The sequence below is a fragment of the Triturus cristatus genome, chromosome 4_1 (assembly GCF_964204655.1).
Source record: "Triturus cristatus chromosome 4_1, aTriCri1.1, whole genome shotgun sequence".
Classification (NCBI taxonomy): Eukaryota; Metazoa; Chordata; class Amphibia; order Caudata; family Salamandridae; genus Triturus; species Triturus cristatus.
In genome coordinates, this window is record NC_140585.1 from 372,935,529 (window position 1) to 372,952,846 (window position 17,318).

General features: G+C 41.4%; 1 long non-coding RNA gene across 2 annotated transcripts in view; it reads left to right on the plus strand.

The window, feature by feature from the left end:
• LOC146854969 (uncharacterized) overlaps window positions 1–17,318 on the plus strand; it is a 174,348-nt gene that overhangs the window by 127,569 nt on the left and 29,461 nt on the right. For both annotated transcript variants that reach the window (XR_014981261.1, XR_014981262.1), the window contains one exon: window positions 7,093–7,194. This is a non-coding gene — a long non-coding RNA (uncharacterized LOC146854969). The remainder of the gene's footprint in view (window positions 1–7,092; window positions 7,195–17,318) is intronic.

Consider the following 17,318-nt stretch of genomic DNA (forward strand, 5'->3'; position numbering starts at 1 on the left):
ATTCTCAACCTCAGGTTAGCCATCAAATCTATAAAGGAAAGAGACATTCTGAATACAAGTCCTCCTCCAAATCGAGGAGACCATTGTGTCTTGTACACCTTCAGGATGCATCTCTCCACATTCCAGTTGCTTCCATTTTGGCTAAAGTCTGCTCCAAGTTTCTTTTTCAAAGTGCAAAGTCAGTAGTGGTGGTGCACTTAAGCAGGATGTTGATCTCTGTCTATCCATGTCTAAGTCGACCCAACACAATGACAGGAAGATGCACTAAGTTGACCCAACACAGTGCCACAAATATGTTGTACTGCCTTATTTCCTTTACTTGGCCAAGTCAGGATTGCAGTTTTCCATCAAATATACATCTCGCAGACATAGCTTATAGAAAATGTACCTCACAAGCCTCACTTTCAGAATCAGTCACTAAGGATTTCTTAGCAAAAAATAAAACTTTTTCCCCCGATGAAGAGACACTCTCGTCCCTGGGAACTAAATATGATACTCATGAAACTAAAGGTCTCTTGTTTTGAACCAATTTTTAAAGCTTCCCTACAACATATCTCATCGAAAGCGGATTTCCTGGTTGTGATCACAACTGCATGCAGAGTTGATGTGATCTAAACCCTATACTTCCAAAAACCCTTCGTAGTATTCCATATGAATGAAGTTGTGATCAGGATGCATCCAATGCTGTACTTGATTCCTTCCACTAAATCGGGCAGGTCTTTCCGTACATTAGATGTACGAAAAGTGCTTATGATATATCTAAATGAAACAAAGGGCCTGAAGTCAAAATGTTTCTTTGAAGGTTATGAGCCTGTTCATCCAACTCCAAACAATCTATTTTGAGATGGATCATGTTGGGTATCTTTTTATGTTATCAGAAGGCTAACAAATCTTTACCAGGTAGACCTAAGGCTCGTTCCACAAGCGGTAAAGATGTTACTATTCCACTGCTGAAAAACATCCTAACAGCAGATATTTGCAAGGTAGCTCCCTTGGAAGTCACTACTTGCACTACTGTTTAAAATCTAGAAAGGTGCTAAAGTAGGTCCAGCCTCCCTTACAAGTCTTTTTAGGATAAGATTAAGGCTTTTCTTTGTACTGTATCTTCCACTGCCCATTCAAGGGATAGGCTTACTAGTCCATTCATTACTTATAATTATCAAAGGAGATCTCTTGGATGGGAAGGAATGGTTGTTTCCTTGTAATATTTGCTGTTCTTCAGGGGAATCTTGATTGAAATCATAAGTAAGTTAATCTCCCTCATCCTCTATACAAGAAGTGAGACATGTGTTTCCCCTTATAACTCTTGATACTAAAGAACAAGAGCAACTGCCACTGAAAGGCCATGGTGGGTTACTGGTGGAGTGGGTTTAATTAAGAGCAGTGTCAGTTTACAACTTCTCTATGCTACAGCCTATTGAGATACATTGCCCTACTCTCCTCCTTTTTCCTTTAAAAGAAAGGTTTGCCAATGAGTTTCTTTTGTGTCTTTTCTGGTAAAACAGATAACATCGTATGTACAGGATACAAAACATCTCCTGAATCTTCTGACTAACATTGAGTATGACCCAACGAATTGCTTTCTAGTAAGTCTAGATGTGGAAGCGCTGTATACGAGTATACCCCAGACCGAAAGCATTGGAGTCATTGAACAACTCCTAGAGAATGAGGAATGGCAATGGCCTGCACCCAAGGAATGGATCATTACGTTAATGAGACTGGCACTAACGGAAAATTTCTTCAAATTTGAAGCCCAGTTGTACTGGCAAATCCATGGAACTTCTATGGGGAGCACCTTTGCTCCTAGTATAGCATGCCTATACATGAGCCATTTTGAGAACCAACATATTTGGAATGCTAACCCATACACTAATAACATCTGCAAATGGTATCGCTATATTGATGATATCCTTATGGTATGGCGAGGCGACACTCAGAGCCTTTCTAACTTCACCCTATGGATCAACGATCTTAATCCTCATTTACGATTCACCATCAATAAAGACAGAGAAACCATTCCTTTTTTGGACATCAACATCATTGCTAAAGATGGCACATTGAGCAGCTCGCTATACACCAAACCGACTGACAGAAACAGTCTGTTGAGATTCGACAGTGCCCATCCACGATCTCTCAGGGAAAATCTCCCGGTAGGACAATTCCTACGTATACGTAGAAATTGCTCCGAAATCCGAGATTACAAAAAAGAGGCAAAAACACTCACAGACAAGCTTAAAGAAAGAAACTATCCAATTAAAATAATTGAACAAGCCAAAAAAAGAGCACGGAACACTCCTAGAGAGGCCCTGCTTGAAACTCAAGAAAGACAACAACCCCAGAACATGATCTGTGTTACCACATTCAATTCGTCCTCAAATGATGTTAAAAAGATTATAAATAAAAGATGGCCAATCCTCACCTCCAACAAACTCTCATATGACAAACCCATGTTCTCTTTTAAAAAGAACCGTAGTCTGAGAGATACCCTGATCCATACAGACACTTATGGTAATGTGGGTGACGTCCAAACAACATTATGGAATACACCACCAGTGACCGGACATTACCCTTGCGGGTCCTGTGTAGCCTGTGAATTCACCAGACCAAGCAAAACACTCGAACTTGGCCTAAACACCCCCTGGGAACAACGATCACATACCAACTGTAATTCTGAAGGAGTTATCTACCTCATCAAGTGTCCATGTGATTTGACCTACATAGGCATGACCAGCTGCAAAATAAAAATTCGGATAAGCGAACATAGAAGTACCATCAGACGTATGATCACAGCTACCAGACTAACACATTTCGTCGAGAAACATCATAAAGACACAGACATACGATGGACAATCATTGAGAAGATCAATGGTACCAGAAATCTACAGAAAAGACTCCTAGAGAGATAACAACGTTGGGTGTATCGCTTGAGAACACATGAAAAGGGACTTAATGACTCTATACCGTGGAGTCAGCTTAATAAATAATCACCCCATGTGTCCACCACTTTACACCTTAACACTGAGTTACAGACACATTGTCTAAATGACTACTACTGATATTGTACATCCCCACCAACCCTTCACCGAGATGCCGGACTGGATATGAATACTACCAGTGCGACAACAGATGCCATCACAGGTGCATCATTGCACCCAAGCAAAACGATCTTCAAATTTATTTTTACACGAGGTCTTAACTGAACCAACCTATTCAGTCCCCGCCTCTCCACCTCTGTTTTTGTTAACATACCTATGAACAGCAATTTGCAGACTACCCGCGTCGATGGACCTGCAATCAATACTATATTAACATTTACTATAAATCTGGGCATTATTGGCTATTCCCATTATATCTGCGGTGCTCGTCAATTATCGTTTTGTGTCCATTTCCCGTCCATACCGCTTTTACCACACACGAGCGCTTATACTTGCACTCGTATCCCATTTGACATTCCCCGGGTAACGCCATCACCAGCCCGTTTGCAGTAACTATCATTACCTATACACTAAACTACAATTCCCATCGCCACTACACGCCGTGACGTATTCCGTCACTTCCTGTAACCGAGGGGCGTGTTTCCAATCAGCCCGATGTTCCGGCGCGCTTTCCATGTTATTTATGCGCGTCTCTGGCTTTACTTACTTGCGAAAGCCGAGGACCAGAACCAAACAGGTAGCAGGCAGGGCGACTGATCTTAAATAAGTAAGTAAATTTACCAGCGCGATGTCCCAGTCTCCTTGTATGTCAGCACTCGTTTTTTGGCCCCACCGATCCGGAACGACATGCTGGCAGATTCACTTAGTCTGCTCCGTGACACACTCTTTATTCACGGTTCCCCCAGGACCGCCCAATCTGGCCTTCTGGTCCTGTGAGATTCAGTCAACCTCCCCGATCTGGGTAAAGTATATCTGTAGATCTAGCACGAATGAATGTGTTGTATGCATGTGTAGTATGTATATATCTTCGTCATTTTTCACCTTAACACACCCGTAGAAAGATCTTGGAATCACCAGGAACATACACGTTTCTAATGTGCACTAGTATCTGGAGACACTGTGTGCACGCTACTTTCAAAAAACAGACATCACACTGTTATCGCTAGGATGCGAATCATTTCGCCACTCTCACAGTATGCCTGTCACAAATACAACGATATGTTACAGTCATTTTGAGTGGCACGATAGGAGGACACTCCTCCCTACGAGAGCATGCGCACATAGATACACGCATGTCCACTTGCGGTAACCACTATACCGCTCAAGGAGAAATGAACCAAGCGGCAACTTCACCGCTGATGTTTTTATATGTTGTTTGTCTCTACTTTTCCTTTTCAGATGGAGCCTGGCAGTTGACACACATCCACTCTTAATCAAATCACGTGGAGCAGCTATTCTGCCCTCACCATACTGACAGGATAGGGACACCCCATTACGAGTAATTTCACTCACATAGGGGAGTTACTTTTTTGCCCTGAAGAAAGTCCTGGACCATTTTTTGGCCCCCTTTTTGGACTGAAACATGTCGGCACTAGGGTCCTAGGACCATAACACTCCTAAAAGACCCATTTTATTTATTTTAACTACCCAGACAGACCCAAGAATAAAGGGATACTGGGGATCTGCCTGCGGTATTTTATTTAGTTAACTCCCTCTGCCGTAAAACATATTAAAAGCACTCCCAACACTGTGGTCGAGCCCACCCGGACTTCTAGGGGTCTGGGTGACCCGATGATGAAGCATGACACCACTAGGGTGTGTGAGGGTAACTTAAAGAAATACTTAGTTTCCCCACGACCACGGTTGTATTAGGCACAACCTCATCTTAGGAGTTCTCATTTCTCCCCCCATTCCTTTATCTTGTTAGATCTCCTCTCAGATCTGTTAGAGTATTTTTTGTGCATATAGTTTGTATGGGAGGATATACTCTACACAATCCTGCCTCTCTTACCCCTTAAGTCATTGGGATTTCCCAATACTTTGATGTGTTATAGTCTTTTCAGGGTAGTCATTTTTTTAAATTAAAATGGTCTTTTTAAGGAAATAAACAAATTGTCCAATATAGCACGCTCTTGTGTGTCAAAAATAGTTTTTTTTATTTAATTGGGTTTTCTAAAAGAAAAGTGCATTATATTCAAATTTTGTATAAAACAAAAATGCCCCAGAATCCCACGCATGGACAGGACAATTCAGTGCTTATGATTTCATTTGGGATCCCACTGGAGAAGAGCTCAGATTAATGATAAGCATCTTTTCCGCCTCGTTCAAGCATCACATTGCCCTGAAAATGTCAGTCCTTCACGTGGCATGTTGCATTTGTTTTTCATTTCTCAAATGAACAATGTTTGTGCTAGAACCTAAAGTGCATCTCTTGCCCTAATTAAAATGTATATAATGAATATGCATCAACCTTTTGAGATGGTCAAATAACTGTCTGTTTTACAATCAAGCCTGCTACTCAAATGTTTTTAAAAAATCGATTTTTTAAAATAAATATATGCATTCTTATGTGTATCTTTGTAGCATGGCAGTGTGCTGCCACAGGGATAAATGGTTCCTCTTGTGTATTTTTAATCTCCCTATCCTAGAACATTTGTTCTCATGAAGTGTATTTTTTTCTTTTGTTCAGCTTTGCTTTAATGAGACAGTCACAAAATGTCCGCCTTCCCTTTGCGCCGCCATTTTGTAGCTGACTGTTGTACAATGGTGTCTGTGCGGAGGAGAAACAAAGAGGGCGGAAGAGAAAATAAACTGTGGCAGAGAGGAAGTTTCAAATTGAATACAAAATCGTCCTGTTTTGTTTACATGCTTAATTTTAGCCGACTGACTGCCTTTAAACAAGCAACTTTACAGTGCATGCAAGGAGACCAGATCCTGTACTCGAGGAGCTGACCTTGGGTGAACGCCATCTACTGTTCCTTCCAGCTGGCACAGATGTGCTTCTGGCAGGCAGGCCTGTAGCTGTAGCCGGTAACCCAGTACAAAAGCAGAACCTGCTTGTAAAGCAAAAAGCCACAAAAGTGTGCCTTGCTAAATGATATTTGAAGAACACTTTGGAAGCTAGGATTTGATCTGCTGTTTGGGAGACGAAATTAAAAAAGAAAAAAAAACAGATAGCTGCCTGGCCTGTCTTGCATAACCTCTCACATTTAGCAGCAGCCAGACTTGTGTGTGCAAGATTTATGGAATTCTAAAAATAAATTCTGAAAAAGATTGTGTACTTGCAGGCTCAGCTTGCTGGATGCGCTTGTCACTGGAAGCCAGGGACTAAAAACGTGTATCTGGGATGAGATGTCTGTACTTTTCGTTCCACTTATGGGCGTTCAACAGACATTATTGTATTAGGAAATCTGTAAAACATCAACTTACAGCCTTTCTTTTTTACTTTGTAGTTTTCTTTGGCTGCTTGTACAAGGGAGAGATTCGTTTGAAGAAGTATCAAAGTACAAAAGACAATTTTGTTTTAATTTTTGCCATACTAGTGCTTCTTTACTTCCAAATCTTTCATCTGGCAGATCATTCTTAACTTCACTTTTAGAGTATATCACAAAACAATATTTCTTATTCCCTCCTTTCCCCTTATTGAACCATTCCCGCCGCTCTGGACCTCATAGCCACCATCCCACTGGCACTACAGTGATGTTAGGTAAATATAGGGGAGTGTAAGGTGTTTCAATCAACATGACATATTTCCATTCATTTGAGATATCTATCTGCTCTTCACATTAAATGTCTTTTTTGTAAAACTGAAAATAATGTAATGTTGTCCTGTTTTAGCAATATTCTGTTTATAATCTCTCACGCTAAAAACTGAATCTCAAAATTCGTCAGTTTTAACTATTTTTATGGAACTAACTGGTATGTAATTGTTTAAAGTGGTTTTTAGTTTTTATATTCTCCTAATATTTGTTAATGATTTTAATTAATCCAAAATAATGCATTTATATAATTACTTAATGTAATTTGAAAAAAGTGAGCATGAACACCCACAATTTACCAGCTATCCTAAATTGTTGTGTTTTCGCTCCATTCATCTGTGCATCTGGATTAAACAGCTTTGTAACGTTATGTTTTTATGCTTTTGTGTTTTTTACAGCTCCCATATATCACTCATCGGAAAGTTCAGTGGTTTGGCGTGTGAACATTAAAAATAAATCCAATATCGCTGGACAAAGATTTAGTGCATGGACGTCCTTTGGTAAGAATAATAAATTAACTAGAGTTGAACTATATTCATTATAAAAATTCAGACTTCTGTAAAATTGTTAACAGTTCTCAAATTTCATTAACAAATCATAAATTCGATTACTTAATAAAAATGTTTTCAGAAAAAATTAAATGGTAGGCTTCCTTAAATAATTTGCCGTCTCTATACTTCTTCCCAAATAATACACTCAGGGAACCTACTCACAGTTCAGCAATCTTATGGTACAGTATTGCCACTCAAAATAGTAGTGTAAGAGCAGCACTTCAAACAATCATTGGCAAAGCCAATAGGTCTTGCGTTGGGCGCTAGCCTTCTGGCAGCTTTTATTTTATTTAGCAAAACTTTATTGTTGGGTAATAAGCTGGGCCCTCACAATCTTAAAAAAAAAAAAGCTACAGGCAAAAAAAAAATGTTGGGTCTCGGAAAACACACATAACCATAGTACTCCCTGACACTGAAGGAAACTACTTGTGAAAGAGTTTCATGCCGTAACTCGTAGTGACGTCAGCCAATGACTGAAAAGGGCTGGTACATTGACCCTTAGATTATGCTGGGGTGGGTCAAGGAAAAAATGTGAACAACACAACCACAGACTAGCGGATGAAGTCTGACCCAAAACCCCTCTAGGTAACCTATGTTATACACATAATTTTAGAAACATTAAAAGTTCTTGCCTAACCCAGTCCTAAGAAGTACAATAAGTCTGGCATTGGCCGCATGCCTCATGCCTTAAAGAAAGAAAGAAGGCAAGAAAGAATGAAAGAATAAGAAAGAAGGATGGATAGAAAGAGAGGGAAATAAAGGAAAGCAAAAGAAAATGCAAAAAAGGCAAGAGAAAGAAAAAAGGAAAGAAAGAGAGAAAGAAAGGAAAAAGAGAGAGAAAGGAAGGGAAATAAGAAAAGAGAAGTAGAGAAGGAAAGAGTCTAAGAACGAAAAGGAAGGAAAGAAACTGGAAGAAAGAAGGAGAAGGAAAGAAAGAAGGAAAGATAAGGAAAACAATAGAGAAGGGAAGAAAGGGCAAAAACGCAAGGAAAAAATGAAGCAAGAAAGGCAAGAGAGAAAGGCAAGAAAGAATGAAAGAGGATAGAAAGCTAAAAAAAGAAGAAAGGAAAGAGAAAGGCAAGAAAAGTCAGACTAAAAGGAGGGCAAGAAAAAAGAAATAGAAAAGGCAAGAGATCGAAAAAGAATGAAAGAAGGCACAGTGAATCAAGACACAAATGAAAAGGTAAGAAATAAAGAAGGAAAGAAGAAAAAAGAATGAAAAAGGTCAAAGGATAAAAAGAAGGAACAAAAAAAAGAAAGGAGAGAAAGAAAAAAGTAAAAAGAGGATAACTTAATACAGAAAAGTTTGAAATGGACACAATCTAGCATGCTGTGAAATAGCGCCAGTCAGAAAGGCAAAACACTCCAAAAATAATTTACAACAGCATTGCAGGAGATGGGGTCTGATAAAGATGGAATGCTGAATCAGAAGTGTCCTATTACATCAGGCTCTGAATCCAAAGGCCACACTAAAGTAATTATAAAGCAGAAACACTGGTACTGATGGACACAAGCTTGTGTGGGGATGTGCTCTTTATGATGGAGCAAAATTCAGTCACTCAAAGTGAAGTTAACCATTGGCTTAAGCAGGCTGACCTACTGCCCCGTGCTATATGTGGCAGTGGGTGGAAGCAAAATGTAAATGACACAACAACAGGCCGGTATATGAGGAGAGGCGGCTAAAAGCCCCTATAAATAACTATATTACACATACTTTAGTAAAATCAAACAATGTTGCCTAACGCCAGACCTACAAATAAGCTTTTTACTCCAGACATTTAGTATTTATGCCCTCTGCATAAATTCTTATGAGGCACAGCACATTTATCACGTATTATTGAACTAGTAGTTTAAATACATATCTTTCACTTGCTTTCTTTTTCTTATACATACTTCCCCTTCCTGTTCCATATCCCCTTTGATTCCTTCCAATGCACTCTTCCTGACTTTACCTCATCTGAGGTGTAATTAAGACTGGAGACCAAAGAAGACCTTTGCTTCTGTTTTAGGACCCTGTGCAACAACCATTGCCAAAGCCAATGGTTCTCGCATTTAGGACCCATTGGCTTTGGCAATAGTTTTTGGCCATGCTTAACAGCATCCTCAAAGCTGAGTGGCATGGTAAAAGTGTTAAAAACAAAAAAGAAAGCCTTTAAAATGGCCACCTGCATCACTTGGTTTGCGAGCAATTCGCTTGTGTGTGCCTACAAAATGATGCAGGCGTTTTGTGTTTCCTTTTAGTTACCGATCCAAGTTGGATAAATAAAATGTGCTAAAGCATTTTTTTTTTTTAAAGCAGGTGGTAGAGCAAAAGTAATGGGGTGCAAGCAACACATGACACAGTAGCAGCACAGGGAGGTTGGGGGGAACGCTGAAGTATCACAGTGGAGAGTGGGGGGGGGAGTATGTGAAATCAACATCTGGGAAGGCAGGAGGAGGACAGAAGCAACACAGGAGCTGAGGGAAAGCAACTCAGAGGGCACGGGTGGCAGAAGCAACAACAAGGAGAGAGAAGGAGAGCACAGGTGGGGGAAGCAGCACCGAGGGTGCGGAGAAGCAATGGAGAGAACCACACGGGCGAGTGCAGCAGGTAGGGGGCACTGCAGAAACACATGGATGGTAGAGACCATTAGCGATTGCCAGGGAGAGAAATGCACGAAGGAGGCAGCTCAAACGCAAATGAAATCTCATGGAGTGCTTAACACAGAAGAAAAAACTAGTGCTTGAAAAGCAAGCAGTGGAAGCAGAGATTCCAGCAAATCAAAAGAGATGGTAAAGAGGCAATGCTCCATGAGAAGGGCAAACACAACATTGTCAATTTGGGACACAAATTAGAAGCAGGCACGTGAGAGTGACAGGAGAGCCAACCAATGATAAGCAATGGGCAAGCTCCAAGCCATTGTACTTTCTTGGTAAACCACATTATGTTTCGCAGTAAACAGCTAAAACGTTGTCTATCAGGCATGACCTAAAAATACTCTCTTGCAAAGTATGAGCCTTATTCTATATTATTACATTATTCTGACTAAATTAGGGTTAGGAAGGGGTGGGCCCTTTTAGGTGATTCCTAGGGAATTTGCTCACTGACCCAGGTGGGTAGTGCGCCATTTGCCTGCTGATGTTAGCAGGCATGTATGCTCCTGCCACTGTGCCAACCTGGTGGCACATAGAAAGTATTGAATAATAAAACAGAAGACATGCACCTGATGCTTTGATATTCATACAGGGCTCGACTGCAGTACTCTGTGTAGCTGTTGCATTGTTAGGCTGGCCCTCCTTCTACCTGCAGTTTGCCATTGCGTATTGTGGCCTGTGTGTAGGAGAATTGTGCTTGCACATTTGCGATAAGCAAACTGCTCATAGCAAAGATACGTGGAAACCTTCATGACTTCCTAACGTTTTGCTCTCAGTTACAAACAGTTTTAGCTGCCTGTTGGCCAGCCCTATTGCTTTCCAATATACATAGAGTAGGCCTTGGATCAGCCCCATGCTCAAGGATGGATGGTTTTGTTGTCTATCTCACTTCTCGGCAACAGATTCTATGTCTTTCCTCCCTAGTCTTGGGCATGTTTTTCCCTGGAGCATTTCAGTCTTGGATTGCTCTGCTTGGACAAACCGCATTCTTCCACTGCTTTTTTGAGGGAACTCTTTTTAGGTTGAGCCTAGGCAGCACACATGCGCTGTCTGCAAGACCTGCTGTACGGGAAAATGACTTGGCTCCCACCTGCTGGCTTCCCATTGGTACATTGCAGTGTTGCATTGCTCTTTTTTGCTGCGTCCTAAATGGCTCATGCAGCGCAACGTCACTTTTGTGTTCTGGCACAGGAGCACTGCTCAACTACAATTTCCTTCCGCTTCAATTGTTTTTGTGGTATTTTCGAGAACTCTTTTTTTTCTTGTTTTTTTTAATAGCAGCACAGTCATGCCCAGCTGTATCTTCAGCTATGACGGCTGTGCCTTTATTGGTTTTGTACGGCGAGGCTTGCACACATACATTTCACCTCCTGCTCAGCTAGAACTGTAAATGCTTCGCTAACACATTGCGGCTCTTCAAAGCCCTTTCATCTTTCAAAGGGGTCAGAATGAGGGGGGGAGGGCTTAGTTTGCACAGGTGTCAGGGACGGGAATACGAGCCCCAGCTACCTTCACCACACCCTCTGCTGCTTCTTCAGGTTTGTTGCTGTTTGTTTCCAATGTCACTTTCCGCCCCACACATTTCCTGCAGCAGCTGAGTCAAGAAGTGAGGGGAGGCAGAGCCTTGCAGCATCTCTCCCTGTTCCAGGTACCCGGGCCCCCAGGGACGCTAAACTCAGTGCTGCGCCCCCCACCTCCATAGTCCTTCTCTCCCCTCTGCTGATGCTTCATACAGGGGCTAGCACTGCTTTGCCCACAAGTACTCCAAACGCTGCGCATGTTATGTATTTACTCTACCCTTCCCCTGCAGAAGCCATGGCTCTCTTTCCCCTCCCATTGCAAAATGCCGTTTTAGCCCCAAACACAATTGGTTCCATTTACCTTCCTTTGAACTGATCTATTTTCAGATTGTGCTGTTACATTTCACTACACTGCACAACAGTTCATGTAACTGTAATATTTTTTATAACTTTACAAAGAAACTTGTCTTAAAAAATAAAAGCATATATTCAAAACAGCAACTGCGACTAGCACACAATTTCACTAAATACCACATACATACACTACATAACACATGGGTAAAAACATTGCCAATTACAACGCCCATGCGAGACCTATTGCATTTCTAATGCTTGTTAATTTTACGATCTGCATGCCATGGGAGTGGCTGTGTTCTTTGTTTTAATCTTCTTCCCATCCTCCTCTTCCCGCTCATATTAAGCCCACGCCAAGCTTATGTGTTGCTTTCCCCACCCCGCCCCTCTTAGCTTTTTACTTTTTCTTTACTTTTTGAAACTATCGCCGCCCAGCTACTCTCTTGCCCCCTCCCCTTGCTGGCAGCATATACATTTTCCAGCAACCACCTGCTGTACTGTTATTCCAGCAGCCTTCCCAATCATTTTTTTTAAATTAGCATTACTTATGTGTTTGTTTCTTTATTACTTTTGATATCGCTTCCCAGCTGCAAATGCTCTTCCATGCACATTGAATTCATTTTTCCTCTTTTATTTACTACTCCAAGATGGGTGTAAGCCATTTAGGAACTGTAAATTTAAAAGCAAAAACAAAATGGGAGGCAGGTCACTCATGATGCACATGCATACATGCGTCATGATGTAGCTGTGCACATGTGACTCATACATGTGCACGCATCACCACTCATATGCATGTGTGCATCATGATGCATGCATGTTCATGGCGCTTCCAAGCCAACTTGGAATGGATTTACTTTAATAAGAAACCCATTCTAAGATGGCAGACGTGCGTGTATGCCTCTTGACACACGCATTTGCATTCCAATGCAAACCAGCATTGGCAAAGCCAAATAGCTTTACCATTTAAAGCTGTGACCTGTTGGCTTCGCCAGCTCATGTTACTAAGCAAATCACACACACATGCTCAAACCATTAGACTCAACCACAACCAGTTCTTGCAAAAAAAGGTACAATTTGATTCATTATACAGTTCGTCTTCTCTTCTTCAGACAGACGCTGTCCTCGTGTAGTGTTAATAAAATACGAAGTCTCCTCTGACAATGAGCAAATATAACTCTACAACTTGTCAAACTCTTCAATTGCTTCTTGCTTTTAAAAAATGTACTGAGTTGTGATATTAGTCGGTAGATACAGGGTTTATATTAAGACAAGTTTTGCTGTCCTTCGAAAGCAAAGGGCAGCTAAGAAATTTAGGATGTTGCTCAGTGTCCAGGAATGCACTATAATGCCAGATTTCTTCCTTCCTAATAGCTAATATCAGCATGCCAGAAATGTGGAACTCACATTAAACGATATCTTGAAGTTATGCATTTCTAAGAATTTGAAGCCATTAGCATAAATTGTGCACAGTGATATCATTGGAAGTGAGTGGATATTTCAAATGCATTTTCCTTTTCTTGGCATGGATTTCAGCCCCTGCAAATGCACACATCACAAATATTTTAAGTGAGAAAGATCCAAGATAAGCCCCAGCCCGAGATCAGTGTTGTTGCCTCATATTTAATGTCATATACATTTGACCATTTTTAACAAGCACTTCATCTGTTTATCTCTGCCTCATTGCAGATACCAAACATGCAAAATTATTTGGTGCTTTCATACGTTTTTCGAGCTGAAGAATTCTGTCATTAAAGTAAATGTCAGAAGACCATTGTGTAAACATTATATATTCCATAGTATAATTTTACTTTTTATAGCTATTCAATTCTAAAAGCTTAAAGTTAAAACGGGGATATAAAATACAATAAAGATTAAGAACAGTAACATTAAAAACCAGTCTAGCCTTAAAAAAACATAACAGGAGAAGAAGGCAAGGCTGTGCAAAGGGAAGAGTGAAGAAAGAGTGTACAGGTAATGTGAAGGCAGAATCCGGATGCCGCTCTGATAGTTTCTCGCATTTTGATGTTTAATTTCCTTTATTCCTGTAGCCAGAGCTGAATATGTCTTTCATTTTGTCTCGGCCTGAGGTTAAGTGTGTCTTTTCTATTGCTTTCAGAGTCTGGTTGCAATGGTACGGTTAGTCCTTCATCTTGTAGTCGGTCTACCATGTTAAATACTGTCCCAAGGATTCGAGAAGATCAGGGCTTCTTCTGGGTTTTGCGTTCACTGGACCAGCTTTTCAGAAAAAGACCCATGCTATAGAAGGATAACAGAGCACATTCTAAATAATGGACATTATGCACCGGGCCCTGCGCGTTCTAGGGCCCAGCTCTCTTTTAGGTCCATTTATTGATATGTATATTTTACTGCTAACATGCCACCTTCATTAATAATATAGCAGCTTGTATGGCGAGACATCTAGATGGTGCTCAACACCATGTTTTCGCTCTCCCTGGAGTATATTTTTTTTAGTACTTACAAACAATTATCACACCAGAAGAATCCACTGGGCCCAGCAAGTTTTGGCCCCATACCTTGCATACATTTCTGTCATGCCTATGTACATCAGTTAAAAAATCAAAATCTTCTGTTTCACTCGTGTGCTGAAAATATCCAGAAATACCAATGTGTTCGAGATCTCTGATTCATTCAGTGGGGGCTCGGAGACCTTAATGGTCTGGAGGAGTGGGTGAGTAGAAGTGAACGGAAGCTTATCTGAAGGACTTTTTCTTGTCCTCAGACGCTTACTTATTCTACCTTTTGCCAATGCCATCCCTACCCTTTCCAGACAGTCCTGCCACCATCTTTTGAGAAGATGCATTCTCTCCTTCTTGTTCTTTGAAGTTCACTCTTTCATAATTGACTGATTGGATCCTTTCTGTGTTTGCTAACACCATTTACTCTTATTTCCTAAAATTCCCACTTAAACTCTGTGAAAAGGACAAAACACACTCGCGCACAAATGAGTGGCCGAAATTAGAAATTGCATTTCCTACTGTATATTTCGACATCAAACTAAAAAGATCTCCATCAGGCGCACCCGTTAGTGGAGTCTGGTCGAGGAGCAGCTGATGATGAAGCTTGCTATTCAGGTGGGTTAGGGGTTTCATCCTTGACATTACTATACCCAGGCCAGTCCTGACCGGTCCATCAGGACCTGGGGATGTCTATGTAATTGGCAAACAATCTTCACGGTAAGGTTCTTTTGGTTTAAAGTGTTTGATTTTTTTATTGTTCTACAAGACCTCTCTTAAATAAATAAATAAAAAATAAATCTCGACGTTTTTAGAAAATACAGACCAGAATTGTAGTTCTGTGAAGCAAGTTTTTTTCGCGCGCTCCAAGCATCCGGTATTTGCCGCAGACGGGAGCGCCTGATTCCAGCGCTGTGTAATTTATGACGGGCGCTTTGCATAACAGACGAGCATCGCTTCTCTTCCCACGTTAGCATTCGATTTTCTTCCCTAAGAACCCATTGTCCGCCATGTTCAATGAGGAAAACAACGGCCTCATTATGGAAAAGGGGTTTAATTAAGGTCTCAGTAAAATACACGCCTTGAAAATGCCCACCAGTGGCCAGGAGCCAGGCCCGAGGTTACCGGGAGGTTACCCCGTCTGACTTTCTGCGAAATGCCAATCTCTTGCTGACAAGACGTCCAGCAATAGAAGCCCCATTAATCCCCGCGCCTGACATATATTTACACCTGTTACGTTAGCCCCGAGCACAGAGTCCAGGCTTCCTATTTTAAACACTTTGCGTGTCCGCCTGCATTCCTCGCTGTCTGCAGCGGCCCGTGGGGGGGGGGGGGGGGGGGGCATAGCCCCCGTGTCTTACAGTCTGGGCTAAATGCAGTCGGGACAAACAGACGGCCGGCCGATTTGCCAAGTGCAGGTTTCAAGTACCCCAGTTTAAAGGCTTCATTGACTAACCCAGCCTATTGTGATACAAAGTACGCACTTTACAACCAACCTTGTTTTTTTTTCTAGGTCTGGCTTGTCTGCGCAGCTGGTCACCTGACATAATGTGATCAACCTAAAAAGCGCTTTCATGGTTACTAAAGGGAGGGCTTTTGGCACTGCTCACAAGTTGGTAGCCAGGAATGCATTGGCCAGAAGACGTGTGCTTCCACGGAATAAGTGCTTCCCCTTGTTTTCAGCTGCCTGAGCTAGCACCATGACTGCCTGAGTTGGAACTTCAGGGGCATACACATGTAATGCTGTTAAAGTGTCTTTTGATAACTAGATAATTTACAGTGTTTGTTGTTCTCTGGCAGCGGCACATATGTTTGGAGGGCAGCCATGATGAATGTATCGCAGTCCCAGCACCCTCACCATCCATCATTAAGTTTGAGAGCACAATGTGAAGCCCAAGGCTGCACTAATGTGCATGAATTTTTTGATCTGGCCTTAAAGTGCAACTGTCGCCTGACCATATTTGATCAACAAGAAAGAGCTTTTAGAGGGCTGATGAAGGAGGGGCTTGAGGTTTACCCACATGTTGGTTACCCTGAATACAGGATTTGATTGGGCCATATTTGTGTGCTTCCTGTACAAATAATACTTGTATTGCATTTTTTAGCTTATCGCCGAGCTTATATTAGTTAGCAGGACTGGGTTGGTTATCGTGGCGAGCCAATGACCATGGCTATAGGCCTGATCTACTAATAAATGTTATGACAAAGTCACTACGCCTGACGTATTTATTGTGAAAAATGTATGTTAAAGTCAATAGGAATTTATGTGTGGATCGTTATTACTCCATAGTGAAGCCTATAGATAGATATTTCTTTTTACATTGAATCCCACAGATTACCATAATATGCAATGGTTTTGGGGTTGGTTACCTCCTCTAACAAACCGTGGGTGTGGAAGAATTGCACAGTGATAATCCTTGTTAAGTCCTGTTAAGAGAGATAGGGCCACATGTATCAAGATTTGGAATAGCGATTACCTAACTGCGATTTTCAGCTAATCGCAATTAGGGAATCACTATTCCAAATGTATGAAACTCCCAAGAGTTTCATTCAGCGATTCAAAGAGGCTCGCAAATAGACCTACCCCATTAATATTAATGAGGTAGGTCACAGTTTTTGACCCCCTAAGAATCGCAAGAATCACAGGAATGGTGGCCTGCTGGGGTCAGCAAACCCCCATGTTCGTAATTGCTTGTAAATAAAGCAGTTAAAAAAATGCAGCCCATTTTCCTTCCTGGTTGCGTTTAAAAAATAAAAATCTAACATTTTCTTTTCAGTTTTTAAGAGCAGACAGTGGTCCATGGAACCACTGCCTGCTCTTAGAAAAGTTTTTGCCACCTATCCCAAAGAGGAAGGGGTCCCTCTGGAACCCCTCCCAATTACGAAGGGGTTACCACCAGCTTGAAGTTGGTAGTAAATTGTGAATGTTTTGTGACTACATTCACGGTCACAAACATTCATACACACTGCTGCGATTCGCTATATGGAGGGGACGCCCTAAAAACGTACCTTCCAAACACAGAATAGCTAACCCATTTTGTGATTCAGTAACAAGTTGCCGAATCGCAAAATTGGGTTTGATACATGTAAA